Consider the following 15733-nt stretch of genomic DNA (forward strand, 5'->3'; position numbering starts at 1 on the left):
TCGGTGATCTTGAGGGAGGTGAGGTGTTTATTTTTACGATCTCTAGTCAACACACCGTTTACTCGCGGCTCACATAGGGATTATTTGTTGTTGACTATAGCCGCGGTCCTATTACTTAGTGTCCACTGCGTTGATGGAGATCACGACATCTTTGTCCAAAAATAACCACCTCAGGTTATTGATTTATTTAACAGCCAGAATGTGTGAAGTTTTTACTTACTTCGACACGAGACGCCACGAGTTAAGTTTCCGTTCACACCAGCGGTGGCGAGGAACAGTTCTATTCATGAATGGACTCCTTGCAGGCAGTCATTTATTTCTAGCTTGTTGCATTTATTGCTTTCCGTGTTTCAAAAATTCACAATGCCGTGAAGTTTGGAGGTTAATGTAAACCGAAATACCAGAATACAGTCAATAGGGCATGCCTGTCAATAAAAAAATGTGTAGCTTTCTAAGGTCAACAGGTTAGACCATTCTTAAATTAATGCCATGTCAGCAACAGTACAGAAGTCCGGTTCCACCAGCAGATGAAATATTTGTTTTACGATGAGAGTTGAACTAATAGATCAATTTGTCACACTAATTGGTTTGTTTGGAGATGAAGTGTGAGGAAGTAATCCAAACCAAGCAAAAGAAATAGCTTATTTGATGTCCCAGTAGAGGGATGTAATACCAATAAGGAGAAGAAGAAGAAGATTCACTTCTGCTATGCAGTACAAAAATTAAACTAATCAATGAGCTTAACTATAAACACATCCATACTTTCTCTGAAGCTGAAAAATGATAATAGATTTTATTACACTGATTCTATAAAATGTACTGAGCCATTTTAAAAATCTACAAATTTATAATTGAATAAAAATATACTTATAGTGAATTTCTCGTGGAGTTTTAAATAATAATATCACGGAATATCTTCGGCAAATTCTTCGGGATTTTTCGGCAAATTCGTCAAAATATCCTTTGCAATTTCTTTAGACTTTCCTCGGGATTCTATCGGGCAATTCTTCATAATATCCATGGGATATTCTTCGTTAGTTTCGTTGGAAAATTCTTCACAATTCCTTCGGGAAATTCTTTGCAATTCTTGTTTTTCGAAATTTTCTCGGCAATTTCTTCGGATTTTTTTTTTGGAAAATTCTTTGTGATTCTCTCTAGAAATCCTTCGAAATTTTCCTGGGAATTCTTCACAATTTCTTCAGGAAATGTTTGAAGATACCTCGGCGAATCCTTTGAAGGCTTTGGAAGTATTTTTTTTCGAAATTTCCTCGGCAAATTCTTAAAAAAATTATTGGCAAAATCTTTAAAAAAATATTGGCAAATTCTTCGGAATTTATACGGCAATTTTTTCGGATTTGTGAAGAGATATCTTTTCTCTGAATGGAACTTTATTCTTTGAATACCGCCATCGGGGGTGACAATGGGTCTGGGGGTTGAGAATGGGTCATCGCTCTCACCGGCAGCCTGTAGAGCAAAATCGTTCAAAAAGGTCTCTTATATTTTAGTCTTCTTCTCCTCAGATGCATTCAATCCATTCTACAGGCATTCTAAGTAGTTAGAACAGTGACCCACTCTTACCCCCATTTGACCAATTGTCACCCTCGACGACGGTAGCATTTTTTCCCCTTTGCATACGCACTATTGAACCGCACTCTCAGCTGTGATATTTTCATCAGTGAAATCCAACACTTTAAATTTTGTCTTTCTTATATTTGCTGAATTCTTCTTACAGCATCACTGTCATTTATGCTATATTACATTTTCCTTTGATTGAATTGTCCCGGGCAATACTCTTTCCCGTCATAATCCTGTACACATATATTAATTAAGGGATTCTAACAATTTTCTGCATCGTAAATTTGCCGCGAGGAAAGTTTTACCGAACTTCTGAATTTTTTACTGAACTTTCGATTTTTTTCTATATGGAGTTAGTTTAAGGTACACCGGGGCAAGTTGAAATGCGGGGTAAGTTGAAACGGAAGCTGTAATTCAGATAAGAAACGACCGAATTCTCTGATAATTTTTTCAACAAACTACTCAGCTATACGCACCTTCTGACTGCCATTCCCGAAAGATTGCAGCTTTCAAATGCAATCCCTGCCATTGTTTATTCTTCGCCCTTTGCAAAATATAAACCAACTATTTGACGTGTCAATGAAACAGGTCTCAAAACGATGTTTGGAAGAGTTTTTTCATCAAATTTTCACGGTAGGTAATCATTCAATGTTGAATAAGCATAATGATTATGAAAAATCGATGAAAGACCCGTTTTAATTTTTGTATTTTGGTTGTTTGATATTGCTCTGCATGTTCAACTCATCGGGGCAAATAGAAATGCATGGTGCGGGGCAAGTTGAAACAAACGATTCAAAACGTCACCCTCGCAATTAAAAGTATTTTTTTCAGAATTCTACATGGTCCGTAAATACATACATTCGAAAAACATAAATTTATGAAAACATGCAAACTTCTGAACCTAAATTTAATAAATTTCCGCCCATTCCGTCCTGAATGCAACCCTCCTACAATCTCCACTAGAATGTTTAAACTGCAGTTTTGAGATTCTTAATCTACTGAGCACTGACTCTCAGAAAAATAAAACATAGAATATGTGACCATTCGGTAACTACGTCTTTCACAACCCTAGCTGTTTATTTCTCTAATTGAAGAGTTTATGAGAGATGTGATGGCTGGTTAATTAATGTAGTTATGAAGAAGCGACAGCCGAATTAATCAACTGCGCAATATACAAGTGAACCAAATAATGAAGCATCCTGAATAGTAATCCGAGTGGTCACAGTAGGAGGAAATCAATTTGATAGATTTTCAACGCAGTGCGTTCTTCAGAATTTGGTCTCTGAAAATACGCTTGTGACTTTGTTGCACACTGCCCTTATTCGCATAAGAGTCCCACGCTGACTTGAGTAATTTGCTGTTGAATTTATCAAACTTGTTTGACATGGAGAAATACAAAAAAAATCTAATAAAATTGAAAAAAAAATTGGTATCTTTCCAAAAAATTTACATAATATTCTTTATCCGTATTTATCCGTGTTAATTATCCCACAATTAAATAGACCATACTTAAGTTTATTTCTTGTGTAAAAGAGTACCTATCAAAATCTGGAATCTGATTTTTATGAGAGTAAATATCAAGATGAGACAACAAAAATGGAATTTGTTTTCAAATTTCTAGAACAAAGCCTACTATTTTATCAGTTTTTCTTAAGACAATTTTAAGCTAACTACTGGAAGAAAATCCAAATCGTCAAAATTTTACATGGGTCTCTTATGCGAATCCAAGCAGAATTATAGTCACCTTTACAACCTCGTGCTTCTTGAGTCTCACTGAGTACATACATTTTGTTATTAATACGGCAAAATTAGCTTACGTCTGAATTAACGCAGTGTTTCAACTTGCCCCGATTCGCGGGGCAAGTTGAAACGATGCATATAAAAAAATAATTTAAATATAAAAAATATTTATAAAAAAGTTTGTTAAGGTTGCTTATTTTTTATGTATAATATTTGGCCCGAACTAGCAAACACCGCAAACGGATTCAAAATATATCAAAGGGTGATTTTTTTTACAGCACTTCGAATTTCAACTTTGAAAAAACCGTTTCAACTTGCCCCGGTGTACCTTACTTAAACTAAGATCTCGATTCGTGCACTAGTCACGAGTTTCCAGGTGTCTAAAGGAAAACCCTGATTCAATTTGAGTGTTCGGTAGGCCAGCTAGGGAAATCTAAAAAGCGCCAAATTCCAAGAAGACTGACTTCGGTTGGCTCCCTGAGGTAACTCAAAGAGACTACATATTGGACTGTTGGATAATTTTGAACTCCCCGAGCTTGAAGCAGCGCACGGTATTTATAGTCAATCCGAGTTCTGAATTTCATAATGATTTCATAAATTGTAACAGACTGGACTTCGGGTCCCAAGATCCGTATATAACGTAACAATTTTCCTAATTCCATATTTTCTATTAATCTATTAGTAATATGTTTTCTAATATGAAATTTTTAAAAATCCTAAATATTGAGCTTTCATTCAATACGAAACTTTGCATTATTTATGGATGCTCCCTGAAAATTCTCTTGCATTAAATGCATGATCAGTAGGGTGCCATGAATGATGAAAACGTCGAAGATCTGGCGTTACCTCGAAAAAAAATGACTTTTGGGACTTAAAATATTTTTGTAACTTTTTCGAAATAAAAAATATATGTTGATGCCAAATGTCTCAAAAATGCATGAATCGTCGAGATCTGGTGTAACATCGAAAAAAAATTTGACTTTTTGGGACTTTTCGAAACTTTTGGAAATAATTTCGAAATAAAAAAATGGATGCCAAATGTCTCAAAAATGCATGAAACGTCGATATCTGGTGTTGCCTCGAAAAAACAAATTTTGGAAAAAATTACACCTACAATGGCAAAGTATATTAAAAATATCGAATTTTTGGTTTGACGATTCAAGCCTCTAATTTTAACCCGAGAGACCATCTACGCTTCTCCTCTTTCTCATTAAGTCGTCATCGATTGTAAACATATCCGTGGGTCAACGCTTCCATCGGAACCGTCTGGACCTCCAATTAACTACCTACATAATTCGCCAAAGTCGCCAATGTCGTCATCGGAGTAGCGATCACTCGCAAAATTAAATCGATGGTGTATTGTGTGAGGGTATGCGATATTTTATACATTGGAGAAAAATGTAAATTTTACCCGAAATTTATTCCGAACTTTCCACTGTCTTCAACATTTTAAGGTGTTTCAGGCAGGTGTTGGCACATGAGGCTGTGCATTTGCTCACCAAATTTATCAATACATTCTCGCTAATATATTTTTTGGGATTCTCTCGGCAAATTTATCGAAATTTCCTTGACCAACCCTTCGGAGATTTCTTCGGAAAATTCTTTGGAATTTGTTCGGCAAATTCGTCAAAATTTACTCTGCAATTTCTTCGGAATTTCTCTGGAAAATTCTTGATGATTCTTTGGCAAATTTTTCAAACATTCCTCGGGGTGCATTACATTGCATTGACATTGCTCGATTCTTCATTTAACAGTTATATTTTGCGGTGTAATATTCTTTGATGTTTTTCTCCTTGGAATATTCACTCGAGGTTCTTTGGAATTTTCTCGGCAGAAGAATATAAACACGTAGAATTTTCAACCGGCGCGAGGAATTCCAGACTAACGGTGTGCCAGATTTTGAACAACGGCGTGCCGATGCAAAAATGTCTGCGGCGGCGCAACGTCAAATACAGTCGGCGGCGGTGCACACCTCTACCTCCAAACCAACGACAAACTCACTCAAAGTTTTTTGAGTCGGATAGCGACCCTCGATAGGTTTTTTTTTTGTGTCTTTATTAAGGAGACTTTCAGCCCGAGGCTGGCTCGTCTCCGAGCACCCTCGATAGGTGTTTTTAACCCAACTTAATTTCGTGGTAGAGTTCACAAAAAAATCATGTCCAACGGTTTTCCTGAAGTTAATTAAATCTTCCAGAAAACCGTTGAAATTTCAAGGATTCTCTCGGATTTTAATGAATATTTAGCAAACTATTCATTTAATAGTGTTTAGGTTGCTGAGGCTTACATAAATCATAAATGAAATATTCGCAACTTTTATTTTAAACATTTGAAATATTAAATTGTTACGCTCTAAAATCCCATTTCTCTATAATATGGAATTTGGGCTCATCAGTACCCGCTAAGTTGCGGAGGACGACGGAGGTCCTTCGTAGCATAATAGAGACAGCACATGTCTAGTCTACTGGTGTAGTGAGCTAAATCTTTCACATGTTGTGTATATGTACAAATCAAACACAGTTATTAATGTCCAATCCGGGTGGTTAGTGTATGGTTGCACATAATATTTGCACCCATACTGATTAACAAAGAGTCGGGAGTAATGCATAATGGGCTTTCTATAGGTGATTGCAGGGTCCGGCAATTAAACTGCTACATTTATGAGTAAAAACAATATAATACAAAATACGTATTGAAGACTAGTTCTAAAAAACATCGTCTAATAATGGACACGTCGAAATTTTGATACTAGGGGTTGGGTTTTATAACAGGATTAGACGCCGGTTAAAAAAATTAAGAAAACCCAACTAGGGTTTTTTAGGGTTCATTTCGAGCTAAGAGTGGCCAACGAGCAAGAGTGTCTTTACCTGAACGCCTGATCCCTATGAATTTCACTGTCTGGAGTATGTTGGAGGCCATTTCTGGTCTGAAACATCATGTTTTTTTTTGCACGTCCTAAGGCGACATCTGGTGGCCACTGGTAAAATACCACAAGAGCACCTGCAGGTCTCGTACGATGCGTTCCTCAATCATCTGCAACGAGTGGTTAAACTAAAGAACGAAAAAGATGAACTTCCTTGAACTTGATAAACTTGACCAGTGATCTTTCAAGCAATATTTTCTAGTAAATTTGAATTAAATTGAAATGAAAAATATTTATTTTGATCAATTTAAACAATTTATTCAATCTAATGTGACCTTTCAATTGCCGGATCTATTCAAAAGACAGATGCTTTCCCGCGCGCGCGAGCCATTTCGTTCGAGATGTCACAGAGAGTAAATAGGGGTCCCAGCATCGAATCGTCGGTGTAGTTGCTGCAGGAAATTTTATTCCCACCAACAGCGTGGGTCGTGTGGTGCCGTCGTCAGAATCAGCAGCACTTACAGTAAAATTCTCTCGCAACCGGCTCGCAACCGGCTGTTCGGCCACATTGAGAGTTGACGTAAAGTCAATGTCAAGTTTTCTCCACGAACAGCCTAGATAGCCGTGTGGTGTCGGCAGCTGGTTATCTGGCTAAGAATAACATTACGGATTGCCTGTTCCAGTGGTAAAAGTCCACCATACAGGTGACCCCTAATTCTCGGTGTGATGCGGCTTTATGCTTACCGTGCCTACGAATGAATGGTTAGGGGGGTCTAATAAGAACCTAACCGCAAACGAAGCCTGTGAAGCACCAGGGCCCCCTTCACAGTATTTTAGCCCTCGCTACGCTAACCGGAGATATGGCGTAGTTGACTTTTTACTTCTCCGAGATAATCGGCTACTCTTATTCAACCTCATCGTGAGGTTAAATAAGAGTAGGGTTAAGAATATGTGTCTTAATTAGTTTTCAACAAATTGTCACCTATATGGATTCGCATTATGCGTTTTTTACAATGTGCTTTGTGTATGTTACCTATATGGATTCGCATTATGCGTTTTTTCACAGTGTACTCTGTGTCTCGTCCTTGACGTTTGGCTTCGGCTACTCTTGTTCAATCTTAACGTGAGGTTAAATAAGAGCGGGGATATGAATATGTGTTTTACTTAGTTTTCAACAAATTGTCACCTATATGGATTCGCATTATGCGTTTTTCACAGTGTACTCTACGTCTCGTCTTTGACGTTCGGCTTTGGCTACTCTTGTTCAATCTCAACGTGAGTGTGGGGTTATGAATATGTGTTTTACTTAGTTTTTCAACAAACTTCCACCTATATGGATTCGCATGATGCATTTTTTACAATGTACTTTGTGTTTGTCACCTATATGGATTCGCATTATGCGCTTTTCACAGTGTACTCTGTGTTTCGTCTTTGACGTTCGGCTTCAGCTACTCTTGTTTAATCTCAACTTGAGGTTGAATAAGGGTGGGATTATGAATCTTTTTTACTTAGTTTTTCAACAAATTTTTACCTACACAGAAAATAATAATGAAAAATAAATAACGCGTAAAACTTGACATGCGGAAATTTACGCTATTCAACGCTGAAATGGTCCTCTTCCTGACAAGATTGCTTACAACTTGTATGCAATATTGACGATTCACGCCAAATATTGTATACATTTAGGCTATATCCCGTGTGGAATTACGATAATAATGATGTTCCATTTATGTGCATGATTTTTAGCGTACATTTCAGTGGATTTTTCTATCTGTGTATATGGATTCGCATTATGCGTTTTTTTTTACAATGTACTTTGTGTTTGTCACCTATATGGACTCGTATTATACGTTTTTCAAAGTGTAATATGTGTTTCGTCTTTGATGTTTGGCTTCAGCTACTCTTGTTTAATCTCAACTTGATCTTGAATAAGGGTGGGGTTATGAAAATGTTTTTTTTTTACTTAGTTTTTTTTCAACAAATTGTCACCTATATGGGTTCGCATTATGCGTTATTTTTACAATGTACTTTGTGTATGTTACCTTTATGGATTCGCATTATGCGTTTTTCACAGTGTACTCTGTGTCTAGTCCTTGACGTTCGGCTTCGGCTACTCTTGTTCAATCTCAACGTGAGGTTCAATAAGAATGGGGTTATGAATATGTGTTTTACTTAGTTTTCAACAAATTGCCACCTATATGGATTCGCATTATGCGATTTTTACAATGTACTTTGTGATTGTCACCTATATGGATTCGCATTATGCGTTTTTCACAGTGCACTCTGTGTTTCGTCTTTGACGTTCGTCCATTGTTACGCCCTCTGTGTTTTTGTGACACCTCTCTTTAGTCCCTAGCTGAATGTGTGTGAGTCTACATAATTGGCTTTCCTATAAATGGTTCCATTCTCCTTTCCAACTTCACTTTCTCTTCCTTTCCCCTTTTCACTTCCTTTTCCGTCAGGTAAATGATGAGAAAGGCCAGTGAAGGCGATGGCACAAATCTCCCAAATTGAGGGGAACGTGCCTCCTGAGCCGACGTTCTGATACCTGATACCTGCTGCAGGAAATTTTATTCCCACCAACAGCGTGGGTCGTGTGGTGCCGTCGTCAGAATCAGCAGCACTTACAGTAAAATTCTCTCGCAACATTTCGGACTGTCATTTGGCAACGTTATCGACTATAGTCGATATAGAACGATATATCGTTTGGCTGTTTCGTTAACTATAGCATCTGTGGTGGTCGTGATAGCAGCGGTGAACTACATTTCTGCAACGCTGGCGTCTGAAGGCACAAGTTCTTGCAAATCCAAACTATTGAGGGACTGCTTTTCAAAACCATCATTCTATACAACGGAAGGTTGAGGCGAGACGAATTTTGTTCAAAGTGCAAATTAATCGCTTGGCGACGGCAGAAAGTGGCCGTCCGTAGCAGAATCACGAGCGCGCGTCGATAGGAGACCCTCAAAAAATTAATAAGCATGGATGGAATCAGTAGGAACCAAGATTCTGATTTTGTTTTTTGCTGCTGTTTGCAGCAGAATCACAAGCGCGTGTCAGAGGAAGACGCTGCTAAAATTTATTCGCAAGTATTGCCTTAGTAGCAGCCAATTAATTTTTTTCTCAAGATTCTGCTTTGGTTTTGTTGCTGTTAGTGATTGTTCCCAAATTATTGAAAATTGGTTTTTAGGATCATAATTTTATTGAAAAGAAGGTTATTTCCTTCAAAGAAATATTTCCTTCAAAGCGCAAATCATAATCGTTTGGCGGCGGCAGAAAGTTGCCGTCGATAGCAAAATCACGATCAATAATTCCTTCCCAATTATCCTTCCGATGCGCAAAAAGAAGAAAGTAAGATTAGAATCTTGAGAGAAAATCCCATTTGGTGGCTGCCGAAGGCAACTTTCTACTGTGATGATTTGCACTTTGAACAACATTCATTTCGACTAAACCATCCCTTGTATAAAAGTTAATCCTGTAAAGAACCGATTTATTTTCTATAATGTGCAGAATTAATTTTTTTTATAGTTTATCTTAAATTATATTGAGTTTCGGTAAAATTGACAAATTTCTGGAGAGTTTCTAAGTTGATTGTTTTAAACATCTCACAAAATCCATCGAAAGATAAAGGCGCTATTAACGTTCAAAGTCATACATGATTTCGTGACGGTCCTCAACTTTCTATTCTGATTTGACACTCAGTACCTTCGGGTAAGACATTGTCGTACGTCAAAAACGACAATAAAATTTTACTCAGTCATTGAGTAGATGAAAGTTAGAGAGTATGCCCTACCAGTAACAGTTTACCGCCAACAGTGAAGTTCGATCTTCTGCTTGGCATTGTATTTAATGACATGAAGGAAAATAAATTCAAAAAAGTAACGGTAAATGCTTCAAATCCAAACACGATTTTGGAGCGATTCTTAGGCTTTGGTCCGATTCGTGAATTAAAACCTAAAAGTGATAGTTTGAAAATTTTCAAATAACCCTGCTCGCAGAGCAAGATTACTTTTGACAGATATTGAATCATTTTTGATAGATGTTTTGTTGGTCTTGCTGGGTAGCACCAGCCATTCTTACGAGCGGGGGATCTCATAATTTCCGAAATGTCACTTTTGAGTTTAATTTTATTTTAATTCGCGAATCGGACCAAAGCCTTACTTGTTGGCGAGTTTATATCAATTAAAATTTGGATACACGATCGCGTGATCATTTTTTGATTATGTTGATCATTTTTTCTATTTAGTTAACATCTTAACAGATAACACTGAAAACACAATTTGACGCCACAATACACGTTAGGTATACAAAGACCCGAAGAACAGCCTATGACATATAGTAGGCAGAATTATGCCAAACATCCATTATGCTCAAAGTACTTATGCCTAGGGGCCCTCCTTAGCCGTGCGGTAAGACGCGTGGCTACAAAGCAAGACCATGCTGAAGGTGGCTGGGTTCGATTCCCGGTGCCGGTCTAGGCAATTTTCGGATTGGAAATTGTCTCGACTTCCCTGGTCATAAAGGTATCATCGTGCTAGCCTCATGATATACGAATGCAAAAATGGTAACCTGGCTTAGAAACCTCGCAATTAATAACTGTGGAAGTGCTTAATGAACACTAAGCTGCGAGGCGGCTCTGTCCCAGTGTGGGTATGTAATACCAATAAAAAGAAGAAGAAGAAGAAGAAGAAGAAGAAGACTTATGCCTAACGTCTTGGGCCCGATTTGAGGCCACATCTCTCCATCCTCGGTTGCGCCCCACACTTGCTAACAGGGATGGGAACGGTTGACATTTCTTTTTATCATTCATTCTGCCACGCAGTCAAAGAAAAACAAAAGCACGGCAGACGACAGTCAGCACATGATTTTATTATTTTCTCTCCCCACGATGAATATTTCTGTACGCTCATTTCACCGACGTATGACCGTTTTTGGTGGTAAATGATAATTTCATTATTCCTTGCTCATTTTAGAGACTAGAACTAATAAATTAGTACCAACGGCTAGTATTCTTTCTAGGCTTTGCGCCACAGGCAATTAAACTCGATTCTGTTCTGTTTGCGCTGCGCACGAACCGAAACAAGAAATCTTATGCAAATGCTGACCGCACCGACGGCTCGACTCTCACGCAGAAGCAAACAAACAGTTTGCCTCATCGGCAAAAAATGTCACAATGAGGCGTACATTTTTTTTGAAAACCTGTTTCGGTTTGTGCGGTGCATGAAATTTGACCGGATAAAATGTAAACATTCACATAATCACAGTGTTTTACTGTACATTTCCCATCACTGCTTGCTAATTCGTACTTGGTCAGCCCACCTTGCTCACTGCGCTCCACGCCGTCTTGTACCTACCGGATCAGAAGCAAACATCATCTTTGCAGGGTTGCTGTCCGGCATTCTTGCAACATGTCATGCCCATCGTATCCTTCCAGTTTTAGCTACCGTCTAGATATTGGGTTCGTCGTAGAGTTGGGCGAGCTCGTGGTTCATCTTTCGTCGCCACACACCATTCCAAAGATGGTTCTCCGCACGCGTATCTCGAATAACCCGAGTGCTTGCAAGTCCTCCTCAAGCATGGTCCAAGTCTCACGTCCGTAGAGGATCACCGTGTTGCTCATCCTCGCTTATTTGAAAATTTGATATTTATCATCCCTATGTAGAAATGCCCATAGCATATTTTATTTTCCTTATTAAAAAAGGGGCGTCCAATAAATTTTTCGCCAAGGGCACTGGTAGCCATCGCTACGGCTCTCAGTATCAATAAGAAGATCAAATTGAGCAGCACCCTTTAGTCCAAATTTCTTTTTGATACTATGCCTTCGTTTGAATTTTAGAACATATTGAAGTGGTGATACATTCTTTGACACTATACTTACAATTATTTTCAACCATTTCAGTCGTTGAGTTCAGTTGTGACGCATTGTATCAGCTTTCTCATAAGTGCACAGGGCGTGTGAACAATTCTGTGTAAAACGACTAAACCATTTGTCTGGGTTGTAATGACAAACGCATTTCACTTAGGTATGCATAGTTCGTGATTTTTCAACCACGAGCAGTCGATTCAACGAAAAGTGGTTAAGCAAGTGAAGCCCACAATGATGCGCACGAATTTTACCGCATCCCGATCGGAAAGACCGAGCGCAATAATATCACCAATTTTTTACTTTAAAAACAACTGTCGATATAATTTGAATATTAGGATTATCAAACTAAATCATAATCACATTTGAATATTGAACCTTTTTATTGCGGTAAATTTAATAAATTTAATGTTATAAATACCGTTGTTACTTAATTATTGAGAAAAATTAATAAATCATCATATTATGAATCTATAATCTCATCATGATCGGGTTAGTTAGTTTAGGTTTTCAACGGAAGCAGCGTTGTAAATATACGAAACAGATGTAATTCTCCGTGGGGTAACCAGCCAGGCGGGCACTGGTAAAGCCTTCTGATGAGCATGACTAATTGACTGCCTTCTCTAGGTTTACGATTTTCGACCACTAAGCTTTTTTTCGGTCGTTAGTCATCGCTTTTGAGCCACTGTTGGGTAAATGATTTATTGGTGTGGCGTGACAGCTTTATTGCGCTCATTGGCCTCCCATGGACTTTTCTTTCATAAACCGCCTTCCAAATCGACTTAGCTCTATTTGATCAACGTGCGCCCATTTCTCATAGGTCCTCGTGTCAACTCAATGATAGTTGGTAGTTTATGGTCATAGCTCGTAGCAAGATAAGTTTTTATCACCCACCAGAAGCCCAGTAATTGGTTCGCTAAGCAAATAGAAGGATTATTAAAATCTCAATTGCCGATGCACGAGGGTTAATATTTGTTGATACCGCAGAAGTCATGAATTCCATTACTGAGGCGGCGATGGCAACTTGAAATTGATTACGTCAGCAGTGATAAGGGCTTCTGCCGGTTGTGCTGCAAGTGCCATATAAATCAAATTATATTTGTTTCATAGGACTGTCACGTCTGTGGAGTGCAGTATGTGTGCTAGATTCCATAGTGATAAATAACCTCTTATCACTGATAATATTGTCTAATATCATTGCTCTCCTGAGTAATCAGGGATATAGAATTGTGTTTACTGGTTTTATTTATTACACTGATTATGCAATAGTTTGTTGATGCATAAGCCATAAGCAACATTAACGTACTTGAAGTGAGTAAGCTGCAGTTCAAATTGTACTCAATATAGCACAATATAGAGTTCTCAACGAAATTGTCTTGTTTCGTTTTATTTAGAAAGAAGCTTTGATTATTTCTACAGAAATCGTTGCCAATTTTGCTTGTTAAATTAGGTTAAATCTATTCCGACTTTTAAATCTGTACTAATTTCCATACATTCGTACCTTTGATAGGTATATTTATTTAGTCGCAGTGTGGTCTCTGTGACTAAGGCCTAAGTGGTTTGTACAGTACGTTGTAGTCCATCATTTTTGGTTGAACATCGTCAGCTAAGATGTCCCCTGGTAAGTCCGCAAATGTGATTCTCCGCCTAATTGATCAATATTGCTCGTTGCGCTTCACGCCTTATCGATCCAGTCGAATAATGATCGGAAACCATTTTCACCGCGTTATTGTACGACATACTAATCGATCACAGTCATATGATTTCCATAACATAAATGCTCATTTTTACAACAGATCATTCAATTCGTGATTCCTTCGAGTCCTTCGTGTACCGTCTTCCATGTGCAATCCACTATAGATAGTAAATAGCAATTTTAAATCAACAAGATCAATTGAGCATAGCGCAATACTTGAGTTAAAGTTGCTGTCTTGATTAGTTACGAGAAAGACAGTATCATTACTAAGGAAATCTATCAGAGTTTGTTTTACTACCGAACACTTGTCCAAAATTAGAAGGGAAGTAGATTGCCGTGCCCCTTAGACTGGTCTGCAAATATGTTTTCTGATTTGCCCTTCAATGGGGAATGAAACTACTGAAAATTTCAGTTTAATTTTAGGTTTGTTTGAGAATTGCGTATAAATTATTTATTCTATATATAAACAACGAGTAACAAATTTTCAGGAGTACCAGATGAAACATGGGCCAGTCAAATACGATTGCCTGCAAAAAAACGCACAATCCTCCAACTTTAACCTAATCGTAAGACCCTCAGTTAACCCCTTGAGGGTATATCTCCCCTGCTCGTTGTTGCTGTGCAGAAATTCACATCATAAGCCGATCCGATCGGTCTTGAAGCACGTTTCTTACGGTCACGAGATCACAAACAAGCACTCAGTCAGTGAGAGAAGACTAGTATTTTTTTTTTTTGCAAACCCGACAACTCGAACGAGATTCTATCTATAGCTTATTGCTGAGTTTCTAGATCAGGCTCGATCGAGCGCAAAGCTAGTCATAATATGATTTCTCGCAAACGCATGGGTGGCAAATCGTTGCGTTTTTGAAAAACAGAGCAAAAACACCGGAGGTCAACCAGCGCAACTTTGCCGGTACCTTTTGACCGAGTGGTGATGGAGTGGAAATGAGACAGGCGTCTGAGGTGTGGGTCTGGTGTAAGACCCTTCTTAGCCTGGACCGATATAGCTGCCTTATGCCGCTGTCGCTGTCAAAGTATGAATGAATGAATGAATGAGACCAGTTCTCTATGTAGTTAGCTATGCTTGGGAGATGTAGCACACAGTTGATAAATCTGTAATTCATACACATTAGTGGCATGAACCTGTTGCGTTTTAGCTGTCCACCAGTGTCCATACTCAATAGATATTTTGCAAAGTGATAATGAAAAATGCAACAAAAAAGAGTAAAGTATAAAATAATTACTAACTGGTCTAGATTCAAATGCTCGCGCTCCGTGTCCGGTCAAGACTCTGAGCTTATGAACAGTGCCAATCATGTGTGGTTATTAGTTGAGTTACACATCGGAGGTCTGATTGAAAATTGATGATAAGTTTCTACAGCGAGATGACTTTTATGTTTTTTTCACATGTCATTTTTATTGGATAATTGAATAATAATTTGAAAATGCATATGAAATGTAAAGCAATAGAATAGATATCACTACTAAAAGATACAGATAAATTTATTCGAAATAAATGTTTTTTTCCTTCCATTTTGTTTCTAATTTCAACATTTACTTGGCAGGCTCAAGCACCACTTGACATTACTGAGCCCAACTGTTTATATTGTTTACAATGAAATAATTAAGTCGATAACAAAACACTGAAGATTTTCAAGGAGAAAACGAAATACGTATCTGTTGATACATAAGTGAATATTGCGGAAGTAAATGGAAGATTGAAATATTTTAACCTTGTTTACAGTAATTAAAATTTAATTTGCTTTTTTAATTATTTAATAATTTATTATTTAATATAATATTAAATTATTTAATATTTATTTATTTATTATTTATTTATTATTAACTATATAACTATATATATAACTAATATATATATATATATATATATATATATATATATATATATATATATATATATATATATGATATATATATATATATATATATATATATATATATATATATATATATATATATATATATATATATATATATAATA

At 37.4% G+C, this 15733-nt stretch overlaps 1 protein-coding gene across 6 annotated transcripts in view; it reads left to right on the forward strand.

Moving 5' to 3' along the window:
* Positions 1-15733, forward strand: part of LOC134212084 (aquaporin AQPAe.a) — a 241859-nt gene that overhangs the window by 143760 nt on the left and 82366 nt on the right. The gene's annotated exons all lie outside the window — the stretch shown is intronic.

This window comes from Armigeres subalbatus, chromosome 2 (genome assembly GCF_024139115.2).
Source record: "Armigeres subalbatus isolate Guangzhou_Male chromosome 2, GZ_Asu_2, whole genome shotgun sequence".
Taxonomy (NCBI): Eukaryota; Metazoa; Arthropoda; class Insecta; order Diptera; family Culicidae; genus Armigeres; species Armigeres subalbatus.